The 21,638-nt window shown below is 40.4% G+C and overlaps 1 long non-coding RNA gene across 1 annotated transcript; it reads right to left on the bottom strand.

Moving 5' to 3' along the window:
• Nucleotides 1-10,374: 10,374 nt before the first annotated feature.
• LOC137154144 (uncharacterized) lies at nt 10,375-20,146 on the bottom strand. Its single transcript, XR_010920106.1, has 3 exons — nt 19,761-20,146; nt 14,758-14,851; nt 10,375-10,498 (listed from the first exon to the last, which is right to left on the bottom strand). It is a non-coding gene; the product is annotated as an uncharacterized lncRNA (long non-coding RNA).
• Between the last annotated feature and the right edge of the window lie 1,492 nt (nt 20,147-21,638).

Below are 21,638 nucleotides of genomic sequence, written 5' to 3'. Positions count from 1 at the left end.
AAAAAGGGCAGGTAACTGGGTGGGGCACAGAGCAGGGTGTAGAAGGAAGTGCAGGAGACTAGGGCAGGCATAAGAGAAAAAAGAGAGGCTGGAAGATAACAGGAGAGATAGAGGAGAGCATAGGACGTAGTGCAGGGGGTTCATGGATGAGGATCTGCATGTACACAAGAGGAGGCATGGACAGAGGTGTGCCGGGAGCCAGGAAGAGGCAAGTGTGAGCTACCAGGGGCCAGAGGAGGCAGGGAGGGAGGTGTAGTTGACTGTGAAAGCATGGGGAGTGTGGGTGTGAAGGTCTGGGCAGGCACAAAGGGAGGGAAGTAAAGGTGGAGAGTTTTATTCATATTAAGGATTTTAAACACAATGAGTCAAATTTTTCTGAAACTCATTACTTGGTTCCATTTCAGTGATGCAAAGCAGCCACAATTGGCTTAAATGAATTTAAGGAGAATCCTTGTGTGTAGTTGAATGGTGTTTAAATGAAAGAGTGGTTGTTGGCTTCACCAGAATGAATGTAGACAAATATGTCTAACTAGACTTAGAATAAGATAAAATTAAAGCTATTTTATGTATCCATATGGCCCCCATTACAATAATTTGTGTTTCTCTCGGTCATTTAATATATTCATCCTCAAAACAACTTTGTAAAGTAGATGGGGATTTGAGGCACAGAAATCATACGAAGCAGGGAGTGGCACCGGGAACTGAAACTGGATCTTAGGCTCATACCCTATCTGCTGGACCATACTTCCTTATCTTCCTGCCTCTGTTTGTAAAATTTAAAATATTTCATTGAATACAATAGCTAAAAGGTTGTCTTAGCACTCAGCAACCACAAAGCTGATCTGCAAAACTCTAGCGTCCAGAGTCTGGTCTCAAGAACATACCCAGGAGGCAGAACATATAACCGCAAAGTACCAACTTTACTTGTTTTACACTGGTTTCTTCCCAGAAAGCTCAGTCTGATTGATATGCTGTGTTGCTAATTTGTACATTCATTTGAACTCAGTAAGATGTATTTGTGACACCCTGCACTCCATGTTCTCCACTTTTATATGATTATGATATATTTTGTACAACGTATGCCTTGTTGAGGTATTTGAAAACTCAGTCTGCTGAATATGTTCATCCTGTTGAAATATGTTTAACAACACTGCATGTGCAATTAAATTATGTTGTATGATTGTTACTGAAATATGTTATAGTTCTGGTCAATACCCATGAGCCAATTCCTTGGAGACAAAGACGCTACTGGGATGCCAACAAAGTGCTAAAGAGCCATTACCTGCTTAACAACACGGAGATTGTAAACAAGAAATTTACAATTCATCTGAAAGACAGTTTGGAGCTCACGTATGCAACAGAACTGCCTATCCACATGCCCCAACAAGGATTTTTCTAGCACACAATGGTTGGGGCATAAGAAGGGAAACAATGCTTCTACACCAACTTTCCTCTCCACTTTATATCTCTGCTCATAACATCAGTGAATACCTGAAAAACTCTGAACTAAGGAGAGTAGTCCTAGGCTGAAAGGAAATCCAGCGTGAGAACTGTGAACTGAGAATTGCTAGCACCATCTGGTGTGGTGAGAATGATGTTTGCTTCAAATCTTATTTAGCTTGGTAAAGTTTAGGAATTAGCTTGCAGTTTTATCTTTTTATTTCTTTCGTAACCTATTCTGACTTTTATGCCTTACCACTTAAAATCTATCTTTCTCTAGTTAATACATTTGTTCTATTGTTTTATCTAAACCAGTGTGTTTAATTTAAATGTTTGTGAAACTTCCACTTGAGACAACAAGGCTGGTGCATAATCATTCCCATTGTTGGAATGATGGACTATTGTACCGTCCAATGGGCTACTGGACAGTATAAGACATTTCTGGGGGGGCAAGGCTGGGACTGAGGGATATGTGAGCGTTGCATGTGGTTCATGGATGGCTGGGCATAACATTCATACATTTAACTGGGAGTGACTTTACATGTGGGTGGCTGTGAGTGAGCAGATCCTGGAGGGGTTGCTGTTCACTAGCAAAGCAGTGTAAAAGGCATTTCAGGCTGTAGAGCTAAGGGTACACAGCAGGTCAGCAGTTCAGGTTGCACCCTAGGGAATGTCACAGTACTTTAATTGCTGTAATTCAGAATGCCTGCAGAAGCACTAAATAAACAAGAATCACACCACTTATCTCAAGGGAAAACATGATGCATTTTGCTGATAAAGTAATGTGCATGTTTACAGCAAGAATGCTCTGTATTGCACTTTGTATTTCTAAGGTGAAACCACATCAGACGACATATGGCATAGAAAAACATTGTTTTAACATAGTTATTTTGTATGTAATTAATAAGTAGGGTCAAATATTTTTCAATACATGAACCTGTCACCCCCCTGGATGTATGTGTGTTTGTGTGAGCCTCTTCCTCTGTGTGCTCATTTAGGTAGCTCTCCTGTGCCCAAGGGTCATGGTGCCAGGCTACCTTGCTTAGGCCTGGAAAGGAATCTGGTGCTGAGCATCCCAACCCAACACAGCCCTTGTGAAGTAGGATGGGAGGCAGCAGCAGTCTGAGAATGTCTGTGCAGCAGTTGGTCCTGATGGAGGCAGGCCAGGATCCATCTCTGGAGATGGATTCACAATCCCATGATTTCCAGAAGGTCTGTAGGGAAAAAGGTCCCTGGCAAAGCCAATGGCCCTACGAAATAGGGTCACAGGTGACCACAGGCTCACATAGGCTGAAGTTCCAGAGGAGAGGGCCTGTTTAGCACATTGAATTATAAGATCTGCCTCTCAGACTGATGGCTCTGACAGATGCTTCCAAGAAGCATCCGCTCTTGGAAGAACTGGAGGCTTAGGCAAAAGGATAACACGGAAAAGAGGGGTTTTGGCTCCACTGCATCTTCCCTAGTTGCTGTTGTCCTCTGTGGGTATGCAGAGTAGGGCACAGATACCCCTGTGATATACCTGTAGTGAGGTTGCATTATCACTCATTGTTTTGTTGCAGTGAAGGTATTGTAGCAAATACAACACACCCATGTTACAGTGAAAGCCTAGGGATCACCTTGGCCATACTGCACCTGTGCTTTTACTGAGTCCACAATCCCATTCTAGTAAGTGGTGTTATGAGGGGTAAATAATGACAAGGATGGGGAAGTTATGGACAGCAACTGGGATCGGTTGGTAAACTGGCACCATTCAAACAAAAGGCATTTTAAGACAACTGAATGGAACGTGATATATCTAGAAACAAGAAATGCAGGCATACCTACAGAATGGGTGGGCAGTATCCTGGAGAGCAGTGACTTGGAAAAAATCAGGGGTCCTTGTGGACAGCTCAACCTGAGCTCCCAGTGCAATTCTGGGGCAAGAAGAGCTAATGCAATCTTTAGATGTGTAAACGTAGGAGTAGAGAGGTGATTTAAACTCTGTTTATGGCATTTGAGAGATCAATACTTGAATACTGCATACAGTTCTGCTGGCTACATTTTAAAAAGGATGTTGAAAAATTGGAGAGATGACAGAAAAGAGCCATAATAATTTGAAGGCTGGAGAAAATGCCTTACAGTGAAAGATTTAAAGAGCTGAATCTGTTCAGTGTATCAAAGAGATGATTGAGCAGTGACTTGATTACAGTGTAGAAGTACCTTCATAGGGAGAAAATAGTGGGTGCTAAAGAGCTCCTTATCCTAGCATAGAATAGCTAAACAAGAACCAATGGCCAGAAATGGAAAGGTATTTTGACTAAATGCAGGACTATCCTGTTCTGTGTTTGTACAACACCTAACATAATGAGGTCCTGGTCCATGATTAGGTCTCCTAAGCACTGTGGTAATACAATTAATAAATAAGTGGATAAAAATTGGATCTGCCCCATTATTTAGAGACCTGGCTTCTATTTCCAGTTCTGCCAGAAATGGCCTTGTGCGGTCTCGCAGCTCTTCAGTTACCTCATCTATAAGATGTGGGGGAGTGATATTTGCCTGCCTGTAAAGGTAGGTCCATGAGGCTTTGATCAATAATAAAGGTTATGAAGTGCCAAGAATCTTAAACAAGTTAGAGAGATGGGTCTGGCTCCGTCTCCTAGACGAATGTACATTTCCCCAGGCTACAGGGTATATGGATAGGCTTTTAAAATTGCACCAGATAGTAACTACCCCTAAAACGGGCATTATAGCAGCTGAAAAGAGGGGTTCTGTAACAGGGTCTCCCACAACCCATCTGTCTTGCCCTCTGTCTCACTTTCCTCACTCATGTAAGTCATAAGGCATACACCCTAGCCAGCTGCATCAGTGAAGCTCTCACCAGCATCAGTATTTCCTTTCTTTTTTCTAGGCATAGATTTTTTGTTCACACACCTCTCATCATCAGTCAAAACAGATAAACATTTCCTGCCACCTGGCCCCACCTAAGGCCTCTGTTTCAGAGGGCTGTAATGACCATTGCTACCTACACAGCAGTATTCCTTAGCAGGACTTTTACCTGTCTGCTGTGACCCCCTTCTTCCATGTCCATTCCCTAACTCAGCGCCTCCTGCCCCATTTTCTCTCTGCCTTTATATGCCAGCAGGTTTGGCTTTGAGTCACAGTATTCTATCATGTTACCTCAGGACCTTCTCTTCACCTGGGAAGATAGGCTGAGCTAGAATAGGATGCTGCTTAATGTGCCTGCTCACCCTGTGATGGGCTAAGGGTATATCTTCATGTTGAGCCTGGAAAATGTAATTTCCAGCTGGAGAAGACATACCTTTGGTAGCCCAATCAGAGTGTGACTGCAGTAGCACAAGTGGCTAGCTACCCTGAGGGATGTGGGAGACTGATTCAATTCCTCCCTCTGCCTGATGAGGAAAGGTTTTTGAGTATGGATACCCCACATCTTAGGTGAATACCCTGCATTATGGGATATTCTAATATGGCTTGCCCTTAGTCTCTTGAAGTTGTTCCACTATAATTAAATATTAATTGTCAGAGAAAGAGTGAGAATCATATATAGGCCAGGGGTTAAGGCACTCACCTGAGAGATGAGAGATTGTCGGAGGAGAAACTATTTGAACAGCAGAAGGAAGAATTGAACTGGGGTCTTCTGTATCCTGGACTAGTGCTCTAGACACTAAAGGTTATAAGGGAGGGCCTTTTCTGCTCCAGCCCTGGCCCATTTTGAGTGGAGTTAGGTATACTTAAAGCTCTAGAAAGACCCTAAATCTTGTAGAGTCCAACCCAGTTGTGCTTTAGGTGCTTAAGTCCCATTGTAGGTCTGGGCCTTAGTCCAAAAGCAGCAGGGGGAGGGAAGGTGGCTTTATGTTATATGTGCATATCCCTATTGCTGGAGGCAGATGCTGTAGAGTCAGGGATCATTTGGGTAAAAGGAAACCTTGACCACTCCTTTTCCCTGGAAATTTGCCCTGGGTTACTGGTGTAGAACAGCTATGGTGTACTTCTTGCGAGCTGAGATTCTCCTTATGTGGAAGAACTCTTCAGGGAGGTGGATCTGTGCACTTGACAACTGGGCCCAATGACTTTTTCTAACATGAAAGCTATTGTTTTTTACAACTAAGTTTTACACAAGTCAAACCTCTGTTCTGGACAAGAAATACATATATAAAGAAATAAAACCAGTGTTATTTTAAACAGTTTTCTCTTCTTAGTAATTTTTTTTTTTTGGATAAAAAACCCAACACAATACATACATTTAGCAGGAATTTAAGTTCTCATGTAGCCTCATTTTTTTAATCACCCTGAAAAAGATGAGGATGACATTTTTCTCACTTTGAAAAGCAAGCACAATCTGTTCCTGCTGGTAAGGTGTTATGTCAAAAGGCACTTCTGGCAAGGTGGCACAACATGTTGACAGTCTTCTAGTCTTCACTGTGTTCTGAGTCTTAAAATACAACTAATTGCCTTCCTTGAAAAGTGTGTTCATTTTTTAAGATACGGTTTAAAAAATCTGAAGCTCTTCACCTTTTCCCACAGAAGTGCTGAAGATGTAACCGACGGTAGTGATGGATTTGTTTAATCTCTTACACCTTCCTTTCAGTTGCTTTTCTCACTAGCTCCTCTTCCACCACCTCATTATGTCAGCTAAGTCACTACAAATTTACACCTATATGTAATTTACGTTATTGAATTAGAGACCCCTAAAAAAACTGGGGGTCCCATTGTGCTAGGCACTGTAAAAAAACAGAGTGAGAAAGTCTATGCTCTAAAGAGCTTGAGGTCTAAATAGACAAGACAAAGGATGGGAAAATAAACAGGTGCCGCAGCAGAGCTAGGAATAGAATCTTGTCCAGTACCCTACCCCTAGACTAGGGGCTCCCAAAATGGTGTCACAATCATACTTTCATTTAAAAGAAAAAGTGTTTCTAGCCCTTGCAGTTGCAGAGGTAATCTTTAAAAAAAAAAAAAAAAAAAAAAAAAAAAAAAATGAATAAAGCCTAACTAGATGACCCAATAGCCCTAAGAAGTACACACTATCCCTTCTCTAACTTAAACCACATATTGTATCATCTTGTTTAGTAATATTTGTGTGGAAGAGAAAGTCATTATCTGGGATGGAAGATTGTGGAAGGTGTAATTAAAATATTGATGGCCTAAAAGGATGTCATGTCTTTGAAAAGTTTGGGGACCACTGCTCTAGCCATGCTGCCTCTGCAGTATTTATATCACTCCTGAATTTGGGCCCAAGTTTTCTATGGGAATACTGTGACCCATCCGTGCCTAGGGTAGCCACCTGAAAATGCCAAGGTCAGGGTAGGCTGTAAAAGGAGAGCAGATTCTCCTAACACTGGTGTGTGACATTGAAGTCAGACTTCCCAACCAGTCACAAACAGTGATTCCCCACACTGCTTATCAAGAAACCAAAATAAAAATATACACAGCCCCCTTTACTGCATTTCAGTCTCTGGCTCCCAATCAGCCACTAGGTCCAGTAGAGAGATCAGTCATTTAAAACTCTATGCTCTTTACCAAAAAGGTTTCCCCTGACCCCAAAGGGTCAGCCACAGTATCAGATGAATATAAGTTTAGATCTTACCCAAAATACCATGCTGCCAGCCAATCCTTTAGTAACTAAAACTAAAGGTTTATTATAAAAAGAAAGAAAAACTATAAGAGAAATGTTAAAGGATTAAAGCAATCAGACAAATACAATTGATTTGAAAGTCCATATATATCAGGTTTCTAATAGAATTGCGGAGTTTGCAGGCTTGTATAGTCCCTCTGGAGTACATCCAGTATCTGGATGGGTCTCAGTCCTTTGTTTCACAGATTCAGTTCAGTTGTAGATGAATTGATCCAGAGGTAGACTGAAGACCGAAGACAGACTGAAGACAAATGGATGGCGTGCAGCTGCCTTTTATGTCCTTTGCCATGCTGCTTGTGGATATTTACAGGAATAAGATGAGTCACCGGTCACTCATGTGACCCTGGTCTCCATCAGGTGTATCCCTGGCTTCTCCCCCTGGGCTCACTGTACCTGTGAATTTCTTTAATGGGCCATTAAGCAGGCTAGTGCTGCAGCCATGCTGTCTGGGGTGTCGCCCAGACACAGCACAATTTGAAATACAGATATATTACACATATAACACAAACATCTTCTTTCTTAGAACATTATAGCCTTTCTAACAGTACCTGACACAGCATCTCTCATGAATTATGATTTTGACACTGATAATATAATAAATGTCCCTCCCCCCCCAATCCAGCCAGTGTGACAAAAGCCACTTGCTTAACTGGATGGAATCTGTCCCAAAACCTAGAACGCCATTGGCTTTGAAACAATCTATTGAAAGAGATAAACAAAAGATACATTACCTTGGTGAGGTCCCAGAAGGACCTTAAAAAAATGCTGAGAATTTAATCTAATTCATCCACAAAATAAGTGTGCAGTTACAATGTCAGAGCAAGGGGGTGGTGGGAAGTAAAGCAGCATATATTTCTGTTGCTAAAATTAGGTCACTAGTTAAGCATGAATACAGCTGAGCAAATTTTCAAGACTTATGGCAATTATTATAATGCTAAATTCAATACACATCACACAATAAATTCCTATTGAACATTTGGAGCCTTGTTAGAAGAGCTAATGATCATTTACAGGGCTTTTTTCAAAGCTTACCAATTTACACAAGCAGAGAATCTGGCTCACACAGCATATAGAAGTGTACTGAGACAGTGAAAGGTAATATAATGCATGTTACTAACCTCTTAGGTAAAAAAACATGCTTTGTAAGGTCTTAAAATGCTTACATCTCATTTTAAAGTTTGTGGAATAATGAAAATAATAAATTATTGGAGGGCACAGAATATCAGGGTCAGAAAGGCATTAATTCAGCAAAGAGCCAGATGGTTTTTTGCTAGGACATCTGCAGTTTAGAGCTGCTTGACCGAAACCAGAGAGGTAAGACCTTTGTGACAGTCGAGCTGATTCTGCAGTCTGCTAGCATCAGTGTGTGTGTATGCATGCATGCACAGTGGCATGGGATTTATGGGGGGAGGGGGAGATCCGGGGCAAAATGGTAGGAAGGATATTAGAACTCTCCTAAACAATTTATCCTTTTTAAAACAGAGTGGAGAAACAGATCTAAACCAGAATAATTTTGATGATTTTAGCACACTTCTGTTTTTTGCTCTGAAGAAATATAATGCAGTAACGACATTCAGATAACTAGCTCATTTGCATAGTTTCCCTCAATAATTTAGGTGTGCTGGAAATACAGTACATTCAAATACAATATACTTATATATACACACAATATACACCCCAGGAGCTGTATACAGAGGGGGTATGTGTGGAAATGAGAACCTCTTTTGTGGCTACATGTGCCCTTCCCCTCTATTGGAGTTCAGGGAATGGAACAGGGCATCAGACAGGGTAAACCATCTCCCAGAGTCCATAGATTTCCACATTAACATCCTGGATGCTAGATCTGTATTCCTTTCCAATTAGTCCACTCCATGGCAGTTCTGCAGCAATACTCAGTCGATGATACTTTGTGGTTTTGGCCTTCTTGGTCCATTGGAACCTGATACACATTACAGCAGCTGCCCGCTCTAATCTACTCTGTATTCTGTGTAGGACACCTTCAGTGTAGGAAGTTGCTTTACCTATCCATTAGGGGGCAGGGATTTAAGATAGATGGTGTAAATTGGTGGCTGCCTCACCAGCTCAGAAAAGAACTAATTCCACATCTAAGTCCATCTCAGGCTTTGCCTCAGGCCGTGATTTATTGTTCAAACATAAAAATTCATGAACAAAGCAATTCCTCTGCCCAACATGGGCTGCAGTCCCCAGAGGCTTGCCCCTTGCCTCTCTCAGCCTGCAAGTACCCTTTCCTTAAATCCCCTGCTGGGTCATATGACAGGCACATAGTTCTTAGCTCTTTCCTGGCTGTTTTACCTTATCACAGATGGTCAGAGTGAGACACTCTTCTGTAGATATTAACTATTTGCCTTTTAGCTTGATCTAAATAAGGGTAGTTTAGACTGATGGTACATGCTTTTTTATGTTCTCCATATAAAAAGAGCAATGTAGTCAAGATTACTCTTATCTTCTATTCATGTCATCAAATAAAATCTAAATGGCCCCATGTATATATTTAAACATTTTGTAAAGCAGTTAAAATTGAAAACCAAAGGCATTTCAAAGCTGGAAAAGAATGGTGCAACAAAACAAGCGCATTGAGAGAAACAACTTCACAAATTATGAAAATTATGATAGAGAAAAAAAAATGCTGCATGACCAAAGAGTGACAACTACTTCCTGAACTAGGATAGTGACTATGCAAGTTCTTTTGAAGTGGACAGAAATAAAAATGCTGATGCTCAGAACAAAATGGTAAAAATAGTTATAGAAACAGGGCAGTGAATGTTCAAAAGTCGGTGAAGAAGCACAGCTCCAGGTGCAGAGTTGTGGACTATAAAAAAGAAATGTAATGATGCAAGTTCCTGAAATGAACTAGAAGCTAGAAAAATACAAGAGAGGTACTAAATCCACCGTGCAATCAAAAGTGGTCAAGGGAGGAAAGTAAAAGGACATTTCATAAGTAGTTTGATTTATTTTGAAGTGAAAGCATATGAGAATGTTGAAGTGAAAAGGCTTTTTAAGATAGGGATAATAAAAAAAATTAAGGGCTCAGCTGAGTGCTCTTTACAAAGAGAAAATTCCTACTGAAGTCCCTTTGAACATGAAGAATAGTGTAGTATGAGTGTAATTCTAACATTTATGGTTTATGCTACATCTGACATTTTATTTCTCATAATCAGACTGTTTCTAATGGGTCTTGTTACTTTCTAAAGAAATTACTCTTAAAAGCTTTTGAAATGTTTGAGTATTTTGTGGTTGATAAATATTCCAGTAATCAAGAAGACCAGTTTAACAATCTCAAGGTACTTTCAGTATATTAATTTGCTTCCTTTATTGATTCAGTAGATGAACAGTCTTGAGTCGGGGTTTGATGAACAACCATTGAAGTCATTGGCAAGCTGTCCATTCTGGGAATGCTGCAGAGGGCCTCTGTTTTCCCCAAGGATATTGGTTAAATAGAAGATAGGTTAGTTCCAAGCAGGATGGGCATATTTGTTAATCTTAATAATGAGAAGGCAATCTTGTCATTTGATAGTGCTTTATGTGTAAGATTTGTTGTTTATACACACACACACACACACACACACACACACACACACCACTAAGTGGCCACATTTAAAAAATCCAAATGCAATTAAATTTATACTTTAAATTATTTTTACTTTTTAAAATTTGGAGTGGTAGATTGTTAGTTTTTCTGGAACTAGAATACTTAGATCTGTGTTTTAGACAACAGAATACACTTAAGCCCTGATCCTACAAACACTTGGTGCCCAATCAGGCAGTGCAAATCACATTTTGCCCATGGGGATTACTTTGCAAGATCAGGGCTATAATGGAATTTATGTCCAATGGGATTATTTACATGGATAAAAGTTAAGCACAAGCATATGTGTTTGCAGGGTTGGGGCCCTAGTAATTATGGGACTGGTTAGGGCTTTACTGCTTAATTTTTTTATGGAAATTTTGCTTTGACAGTGGATTCTAACATTTTTCAAGGGTAATGGAGATACTTGATTATATGGTTTGCAAATGTTCACATAATTATATCATGTCACATTAAGCTGGGTTTGGTTCCACCATCTGATGCTCCATCATGTCACAAACTGCAGTGACATGAATGTTATATCATACAGCTAGATGTTTTGAAACAAAATGAACTGTAAGTAACCCCTTTATGCACACTCACGAAATCTATCAGGCGGTACAAAATCAGTGTCTTTGCTGGTTCAAATTTGGGGCAGCATTTTAAAGTCAAGTTTACCAACAGATGGGGCCAAGCTACAAAATTCATATCTGGATTTTGAACCTCCCTCCCACCCAAAGTTTGAGGAGTGTTTGGATGCAGGGTTTTGGTTTAAACTATTTTAATACAATGTCCCAAAGTGTGATATTAGAGACGTAGAATGAGACACTGTTCCTGATGAAAGATATTACAAACTAAGGCCCAGACTCTGGCAATTTATTGTGCCTATGTAGATTGTGTGCACAGTATAATTTTGTGGATAGAGGCCCTGCAACATAAGACAAGGTGGTTTGAAGGGTATGGCCAAACATATCTTGCTACTACCCCAATTTTTGTTCATTTTTCTGTCTTCACTTATTTTTAGCATTTATATTATAATGTAGCCTCTACCATGTCCATATACCTAAACCCTCTGCTGGGGTCTCTAGCAGTAACAAGAGACAAGTTCAGTGCCTGTGGGGCCTCTTAAAATAAAAATGTTTCTCTCAACCCTGCCCTCTAAAACCAATCCACTCCTAGGGTCCAGGAACTTAACATTTAAATACCCTGCTCATTTTTACAGGTGTTGCTTTCCCACTTGCAAACATAAAGCACAAATATTTATTTGGGAAACAGATGTAAAGCTACATCATAAAATATGCTAGGCCAGCACAAGTGGGTGACCTATATATGATCACCTTTTCCCATTAGTATTTCTCTCTTTCTTCTACTCCTTCTTTCCCCCTCCCACCTCTCCTAAGCAAAAACACACAGGGCCAGATTCTCTGGGGTGCTTATGAACAGAGATGCAGTGCGGGCCGGGGGAACAAAGTTGACATTAAATCACCTTCAAATTTGCACTACTCTAGGGGCCAGTAGTGGAGACTATGCTGCTGTGTGGAACTGCCAGCTGTGAATAGCAAGAGTACAGCAGTGCTCTGGCTCTGCTCTTTCCCCCAGCATGCCCTCTACACAAGGTGGGCTTTGATCCTTTCTGGTAGCCTATGACCATGGGAACTTCTTTGCCCCATGCATATTCTCCAGGGGCCAGTTCTGCTATCTTTACAGCCCCTCAGTTGATGCAGCCAAAGTATTATGCAACATAACATAAGGCAGAACTGGGCTCTTATTTTTTGACTAATATTTGAACCATAGTGTTTTAAGCAAGTCTGAAATTAGACAAATGACTTTGCCTGTCTTTAGTGGACCTCTAACTTATTTCCATAGGGCACTGAACAATGATCAGACAGTAACAACTATTAGTGACTGCTAAAGTGGCCTACAACTGAAAAAGATTCTCATTACCAATTCTCTGAGCTAGCTAATCTTCTTTGTCATACAGCTGGGGCCTGATTCTGGTCTTGCTTACACTTGTTTTACCCCCACATTGTTAAAGTCAGTGGATTCAGTTACTCTTGATTTTCACTGGCCTAACTGAGAGCAGAATTAGATTGTGTCTTAATAAGAGGCACACTAAAATGCATTGATTAAAAAACCTAGCTAAATGTGTTAGGTGTACTCAGTAAGACTAGGTTCAGCAGCTGTAATATACTTAGTGCATTGCATATACGGTGCTGTCTGTGGTTTAGCGATGTTATATATTTTAACAGCTATTTTCTCTGTAATACAACTGGGCCAAGGTACATTAAAGTATATGAACTAATTTCTTCAGTAACTGATTCCCTTGTTAAATTCACCCTTCCAAGAAAAGAGGTGCAGGGTGAAATAAATGGCAGCAGCAAAGGTAACCTTTAGTTATTTTTTCCTCACTTTTGACTTTCAGTGAATGAACTTTGATATTAGATGTAATGAAATACAATTTAACTATGCTCTAGCCATCACAGCAGCATGCCTTACATTGCAGTGTTGGAGGAAAGTCTATCTTACTGAGAGCACCTCAAAGGGCTGACTTAGGTCCCTGCTCAATCCAATTTTAAAACAAAATCTATTGACATATTAGCTGACAACTTCCAGTTATCGCCAGGGGATTGGTGCCTAAATTCTGGCCTCCATTCCAAGCCAGGTTCCATAATGTTTTCCTGCAGATTAGCAACCATGCAATTGTAGCTAACAGTCTATTAAGTCACAGACATTTAAAAGCTTCTTCCAACTTTAATTGCTGAAATGATGAAATAATTGAAGAAACAAAAGAGCTTATCAGAAAGTTAACTGATGAGACTTAACTCATTGTCATGCTTCAGACATATTGCCATGTAAGAAGCCCATTTACATCACTGATGTGCAGTTTGAAAGTTTGGCTGAAAATGTGCAAGCAAAAATGGAGGCCACATTTTAATCTGACCCATAGGCTCACATGTTTGCATTTTGAATCAAAATGTTAACAGCAAAAGAAAAAACACTGGCATAATTTCCTCTGAATTTACAGTTGTTCTACCAGGAATATTTCTTTCCTTCGTAAGAACTGGTAGCCAGTTCATCAGTAAGCATAGCTGACCAACCAAAACCACAGGTTAGTACACTTGGGGCTGCTTACTATCAACAGTTTTCTAATAACCAGCATTGTCCAGTAAGCAAGCTGAAGCTTGCCTCAAGCTGAAAATAAAATCACCAAAGTGGAGGAATTTTTTTTTCCCTTATATGCTAAGGAAAATAAGCATTTCTGTTACATTGTGACCACACAGAACTGTTGCACATATAAAACTAATTTTAATTATATATTTTCAGTCTAGTTTATAGTTTTGTTACCAATTACGCTATATAAAACGAGGCTTTAAACACAGATGTAGTCTTTGGCTGCTTCACATTTATTAAAGCTAGGTGAATAAAATATTGCACAAATATTTGTTCCAGTTTTTATACATGTTCACCCTGTTTTGAATTCAAACTTAAATGGTGTTCTTACCAAGAAATTTAAAGCAGTGAATGGTTACATACACTGCATCTTCCCTAATCAATATGCTGTGTTGCTACAGGGTTGTTTTCCTCTCTTATGATCTCATCTTACACCTGCCTCATTGTTTTAGAATATGGTACTCCATATCCCCTCATGTTTATTAGATCATTATGTGGCATCAAGATCCTCAGGTTTTCACTAGACTGAGGAAGTAGTGTAGTCTAGATCAGAGATTCTTGAACTTTTCCACAGTGTGGATCACATTTTAACAGAGATTGTCTCCTTTGTGATTGCATGGAACACGCCTCCCTTTTGTGATCATACAACCATCTCACAGCAACTACAACATTTGCTCTTAGGGAAACGTGAACATGTGCGTTGTTAACGGTTTTTCCGGTGATGAATATTTTGTTCTTAAAAAATATAATCCCAACACTCTACCTTTGTTCTTTATTCCATCTCTCCCCCCAATCCTTCTGTTCTCTCATTCCCTGCTCCTCTGGATATGCTTCTGTGTTACCTCATCCCTTTCTTTGTCTCTCTTCAAAAGGAAACCAAATGACAGGAAACAAGGAAACATATGCCTGCTTTTTCCCTGGATTTAACTACCTGGTTGCCTTTGTCTCTTCTCCTCTAGCCTCCTGGTCAGTTGAAGCCTCTGAAGGTGTCTCCAGTTTCCTCTCTTTTTGTGGAACAGCAGCTCCTAGGAGAGAGCCAGAAGCAAGGTTGGCTCCTCTTACTTGCTTCTGGTTGCCTTTAGAGATCCACAGGATCAATGTTGCAATTAATAACATGGGCAACTATAGACTCAGCTAACAATGGAGAGGAGCTAGAACCATGTCACTCTGCAGTTCTGTACGTCTCAGTTCAGGCACCTCTAGTCCAGATGTTTGAACAGGGGATTGAAGTCATTACTCCTGAGTTCTAATTCCAGTTTTGCTGCTGATTTGCTGCCTGACATTGTTGTACCTTCTCTGGGACTCAGTTTACTGTTTGGAAAAGTGGTAGATTACTAAACAATGTTTTACTGCCTTCCAGGGATGTTGTGAGGTTTAATTCATATTTGGCAGGTGATTATTTTTCCATTAAAGGCAACTGTGTCAATGCAAAGTATCATTGGTTGTCCTCATTGCTCTCTTTTTAAAAACTATCCATTGAGTTTTAATTAAACTTTCCAATGGCTGGAAAATTTTACATTTTAAAGTGTGTCTTCGCTAAATATACTGTCTTCATAAATATACTGTTACACTGCTCTGTCTTGCATGCCAAACCAAGTAAACATTTGTTTCTGGACTCGTGCTGGCTTCCTGTTAAATGAAACAACAGCTGTTAACTTTGCATGACTTAGGGTTTGGTTTACAGGGATCAAGCACTGGTATTAAAACCATTAGAAAAAGGCTTTTCCACTATCTATGGGCATATGTTGGATGAGTCTTTGTGAAGTCTTATCAGTATTCTCTTTGAGGAAGCATATATTTGTTGACCGACCTAAGTGTTGTCCCCTATCAGTACAGTTGGAGTGACAGGAATTCAGTCTCTGGCACCTGCTTTAACAAAAGTTACACGCTTAAATGTTGTGGGACCATAGCCCCCATCTATTTTTAAATAGTGAATACTGGAGTAAAGGAAAGGAGTATTGTAGAAAGAGGGAATGGCCCACACTGGTAGCATTGGAAAGTACTGATCACCCTCACCAATGTGCTCTGTTTGGTTAGAAAGAAGAGGATCAATAGATTCTGAAGAGTTGAAAAAAATTGGAGGGTGACATTATGGGTAACTTCCTTGAAGGTTTTCTTTGTTTACATTTTGTCTTTTAAATAGGTTTAGGCCAATTATCTTTTATTTGCACTTGGAACTGAAACGGGGGGGGATTTTTAATGTTTTAGGAAAAAGTTTCTATATGACTGATCTGGTTTGTTATGTTTGGTTGGTATGAAAAGGCTTTGTATTACCTACCCCGGAATCTCTTGTGGAGCACAGATTGTGATAATGGCATGTTACAGGACAAAACCTCATTTAATGCCCATGAGCTAGAGTACATTGGACTCCCTGTCAGTAGGGAATGATCTGCTGGTATTGTAATATCAAATTATGTATTAATGTTAGCTATTGATGGTCATATAGACTGGTATATGATGAAAGAAAGAGGTATGTTTGAGTGAACCAAGTTTGGTAAGTTGTCCAGGAATCCTTGCTTTAGATCTACAGAGGAGGAAATGATGAGAGAAAGATCAGGTTTGAGTAAATAACTAAAGCTGAGAAGAAAGATACACTGACAAAGTGACCATAAAAGGAAAGGTGCTGATTGACTTTAGTGTTTGTAAAAGTGGCTTCAGAAGGAAACATGTTTATTGTGTTTCATTAACCCCACCTCGCTTTCCATAAGGCTATAACATCATTGTTTTAGGGCCAGCCCTACAAACTCAAGCCTGCAAGCATAGCAGTATTTGTCAAGCTGTCTGGAGTGGCTCAGGAGTGAGTGTATCAACTTCAGGGCAGACTGTTAAGAAGCAGATTCACTGAAAGTTCTCAACTTTGATTCACCAACCAAGGCTCAAGTATGAACTCCTCAGGCACTACAACAGCCTCAACATAGATTCTCAGACAGTCCCTTGGGTACATCTTTCCACCTAGACAAACTTGTCTTGGTGATAGATGATCCCTTATACCAAAAAATCACAACAATATTCAAGTTAATCCCAGTCTTAAAGGACTGGTCACTTCTCCCAGATCTCACACAAAAGACAACACTTGTAGCCAATCATATAATAAATTAACTAAGGATGTATTAACTAGGAAAAAGAAATAAGAGCATTATTGACAATGTTAAAGCAGATTACTTCATTTGTGTGTGTGTATGGTTAAGTCTTAAGCTCCAAAAGGTAATAGATGCAGGTAATAGGCAAGTATGCAGGTAACAGGTAATATGCAAGCTCCGTATGTCCTTTAGAGCTAACCCAGGCTGAACAGCAGGGAATCCCTTACTTATGCTTAGAAATCTAGCAGCATAAAGATACAATTTCTTCCTGTCAGGGATTATTTTTCTCTTCCCCTAGAATTCAAACTGATGGGATGAGTCACTATGCACATTTCCTTCCCCTTGGTGTGGGGGGGGGAACAATCAAAGTCTTTTGTCCTTTGATGTTCCATAATGGTATGTCTGGGGTGCATGGGCTCTCTTTTGTTGGACAGGAGATTAGTTCACCATAGGAGATGGTGAACTCATTTTACATTTGATCATGCTTCTCTCCTGACTGGGGGGTTTTACAGTTTCAGAGCAAACACGGTTACAATTACAGAGCAAACACTTGCATATTACCTTATAATGTTATTATGTGCGATTGATTAATGCATATAGCAATTTACAAGCATTTCATGGCATTTAAACACTAAACGCATTTTTATAACTAATACCTATTTTATCAATAGCAACACAGGTGAGCCAGACTGTTTTCCATCTATGCATTTGTCAGTGTTCAGTTGAGACCTAGGGCCTTGGCATGAGCTGGCACCTGGTCTGCCAGCACCACAGTATTATCTCTAGCTTGCCCATCATCACCAGTAATAAATATTCAAAATACATTTAATTCTGTTGCTGACGCACACATCAGACTAGAATCCTGCTCACTCTTATGGCTTTGCCGTGCTAACAGGAGTAAATTTTTGTCACTGATGTGAAGAGATCTTATTCCGAAAACACACTGGCAGCAGATCTAGTGGATAAGATGCCATTTTATATGGATGCTTTTTTGCTCAAAAAATGTGAACTACAGAATTCCTTTTGCTTCATTTTAGTCCGATTTATAAGTGCTTAGCGGGAGATTAAAAATGGACTGCTTGTTGGCTGGATAGTTGTGTACATTTTGACGATACAAGTGCTTTTACTAGATGCTTCATGAACCAACCCACTACAATGCAACATTGCTTGCTGGCAGCCATAAATGCCCATGAACTCTACTCATCTCTACTGCTTTCGCTCTCTCTACTGTGAAAGTAATCTTTTTCCTGACACACACTGTGAACAGGTGTCATCAAATAAAGAGGCATATGGCATCAACACTGCAGTGCCATCTCATAAAAGGGCTTCCTGCCGCTGAACTGCCCATGTAGCATTATACAGCCTGTCTATTTAAATGTATGTAAAATAGCGAGTACAGAGATGGGACATTTTTGGCAGAAACAGCCTTGAGAAAGAAAAGGAAACAAGCATTCTGCATTGCTTTTAAAATAGATATTTATATTTCACATAAGAACTAATTACCTCTGAAAAGTGAGTTTCTGTTTGGAAACTGAACAGCATGGAAACAACATTCTCCCACAAATTACAATACCTCCAGCAGTCACTTTTTGTCCGAGTGGGAGAGGGAAGGGGGTTTGGGGAAGGAGAGGCAGGAAAGGTCATTTTAATATTGACAGGTGACTCAAAGTATGTCTACATGGCAAAAAAAAGCCCTGCAGCAGAGATCCTCAGACCTTGGGTCTACAGCCTGGGGCTTGTACTATGGTGCTAAAATAGCCATGTAGATGTTTGGGCTTGGCCTGGAGCTCAGGCTCTGAAGCCCAGGGGGAGGGGTAGGTTTTAGAGCCTGAGCCAGAACGTGAACTGAGAGGACCCTTTATCCAAGGATAAACTCCAAGGATAACCCTTGCAGAAGGATTGGAAGGACTTTAGCTTACTAGGACTCCATAAGGCTGATGGGTAACCTCTGGGACGCTTTTAGCATGCAAATAGGAACTTTTTTTAAAATGCTCTCTCTAATGCTTTTACCCTAAGAATCAACTGTATTTTGCTTTATGAAGGCCGGCTGGTAACTGGTGTATATACTGTTGTAGCTCCTGGAGAACAGTTAACTGCAGGAGCTGTACCCTGGACAGACCTGCTGTGGAAATCACCATGAGGTGCAGAGGGACTGCAAGCCTAAACCCCTGGTCTGAAGAGAAAGAGACCCAGGTCTCCACCTGAGAGAGATGATGGCTAGGAGCCTGAAACCTTAAGTGGGCATCCTTAAGGAAGGCCAGGAAGGGGTTGGGGAAGGTGTCAAGGAGGCAGTTAACCTGAAACGGTGACATGATGAGTTTTTTAAAAACACAAAGTAGGATTAGACTCTGGTTCTATAGTAGACCCCAAGGCTGATTTAAAACCATTTAAACAAGAACACTGCCAACAAATCCTAAACTTCCCCTCCACTGCAGCCTTTGGGGAAGCTTGTATCCAAAGACAAACTTGATGTTTCAGTTCTAGTTTTATTGTGGGTCAAGCCAGAACACCTCCTGAATTTGGGGAAATTCAGATTCTGATTCAACCTTCACAGCTTAGGACCATCTCCAGTTTAAAAGCATTTTAAGGAATAGTTTCCCATACAATGGGAACACTGTTTAAGCAGCAGTGCTGGGTTTAGGCTACTGCAGATCCTAGGACTATGGAAGAACCAGAATTAATGGGGCATGAGTAAGTACAGAAGGCACTCTTTCTCATCCCATGAAGGGCTCTCCTGTGTTAAGGTATTGGGTCCCATGGATACATTCCAAAAATGTCAATGCTTTGATAGAGATAAGTAAGTAAGTTATATATAAATTATCTCTGTCGGTCTGTGACAGGATGATGTACTCACCACTAGGATGGTGCCTTCTCCTGGTCACTCTGGGGAATAGTTCACCAGGTCAGCACCCTTTGCCTATGATTGAACACCAGCTCTCTGCCTTTGAGTCTGCACCCCCATCTTCATGGCTTAGCTCTCTGGCTAGATCACAACACATGTTTTCCCCTCCCAGGGTACACAAGTCATCCTGTTCACTGCTACATAACATCATTCCCTCAGTAGCTAGCAGGGGACCCCTGGCCTGCCATCCACTCTGGGTTTTGGCTCAGGAACCCTCATCAGCTCAAAATCTGTTCCCTTCTACAGCTTACCACCTTTCTCTGAGTCCTTTCCTCACCCTCAGGCACTCCCTCCTCTCTAGCTGTGCCAACTTCACAACTCTTTCCTCCCAGGGAGTGACTTTCACTTGTCCCAGTAGCCCCAATACATCCCCACCCAGGCAGTGACTGCACACTTTTCTAGCAGTCCCCTCCGTAGTGCCTTTCCTGGCTTTATAAACCCAACCCAGCTTGTTCCTGATCAGCTGGGCTCCCTCATTCAGTAAGGGGATTACTTAGCCATCTGATTCCTCTCAGCTGTGGCCTGTTAGGTTAATTAGCCCCCTTCTCAATCTACATTAATCTGTTCAGGTTAAGTGTGGGGTGAACACCCCCATCACACACTATATATAATGTGTCTATATTGGAAGATACCCTTAAGGTGCTAAATCTGATTCACATGGTAGAGCCTTGTTCTTTTAAAAGCTACTAAATGTTAACAAGAAAGAGTATTGCATATCATTGCTACGTTCACTATATCTTCTAAAAGTATCACTCACTAACCCTTTGTTTACAGAGTTAGCACTCACTCGGGTAGTGTATATGGCAGTTGGGTTTAGTTTTGCTCTGTCATTATCCTGGTGGTATCCAGCAGGACAGATTTATGGGCTGCAGCCTAATTCTTCTCTCAGTTACAGCATATGTAAATCTGAAGTAAGGTACTACAAATTTCAGTCTTTCCAGCTGAGAAGTGAGTCAACAGTAGGATGACTAGACAGCAAGTGTGAAAAATTAGGACAGGGGCTTTGGGAGGGGTAATAGGCACCTATATGAGAAAAAGGTCCAAATATTAGGACATCTCATCACCCTATTCAACAGCATAAAATCTCGGTTATATTGAAAACCAATATCTTGTAGATTCGAAATTCTCTTACTTGCAAAATTTCAGGCTATGGTCAATGTTTTAAAAAATATACCATCACAACTGGAAATCATGATGGCGGAAGGGAAATAGAAATTAACTGTCTTCTGCTACTTCCTGTTATTTCCTTACTTATTTACATAATTAAAATGCTCCCTGAACTCACAAAGCTGATGCACTTGGAAAATTCTAAATATAAAAGTAAATTTGCTTACCGGGTTATTTCCCCTGAACTCAAGTAGATCTAGAAAAACACAATGCACATTAATAGAAAATATTTCTTTAGCTGTACTGGTGCACTTTATATGAAAAAAGCCATGACACCAACTCGGTAGAATGCAAATTCTTATAGCTGATCTTGAGGATGAATAACTGAAATACTTTAGTGGATTTGATCTCTCATTGTACCTAGATGCACTCATTTAGTTTTACTCATTCTTGATTTTGGTGGAGCTACTGCTCACATATGCCAAGTTGAGCATAGAGCAGCCTATGGAATGACAGCACATTCAACTAATGAAACAAGGTAGAAGCATCATCAAAATGCTCACTGACTGAATATAGTGAGGAGAGAACACTTATCTAGCAACAATTCAAATCTAGGTCATAGGATCAACTAATATTGCCATACAACATAGTTAGTGTTCTAATTTTATTCTGTTAAAAACTTATGCTACATCTTCTCCTACTCTCTACATTATTAGTGGTGAT

The sequence above is a fragment of the Emydura macquarii genome, unplaced genomic scaffold, assembly GCF_026122565.2.
Source record: "Emydura macquarii macquarii isolate MOO-44397 ecotype Brisbane River unplaced genomic scaffold, CSIRO-AGI_Emac_v2 contig_1253, whole genome shotgun sequence".
In the NCBI taxonomy this organism is placed as follows: Eukaryota; Metazoa; Chordata; order Testudines; family Chelidae; genus Emydura; species Emydura macquarii.
This window is presented reverse-complemented; position numbering and strand designations above follow the sequence as displayed.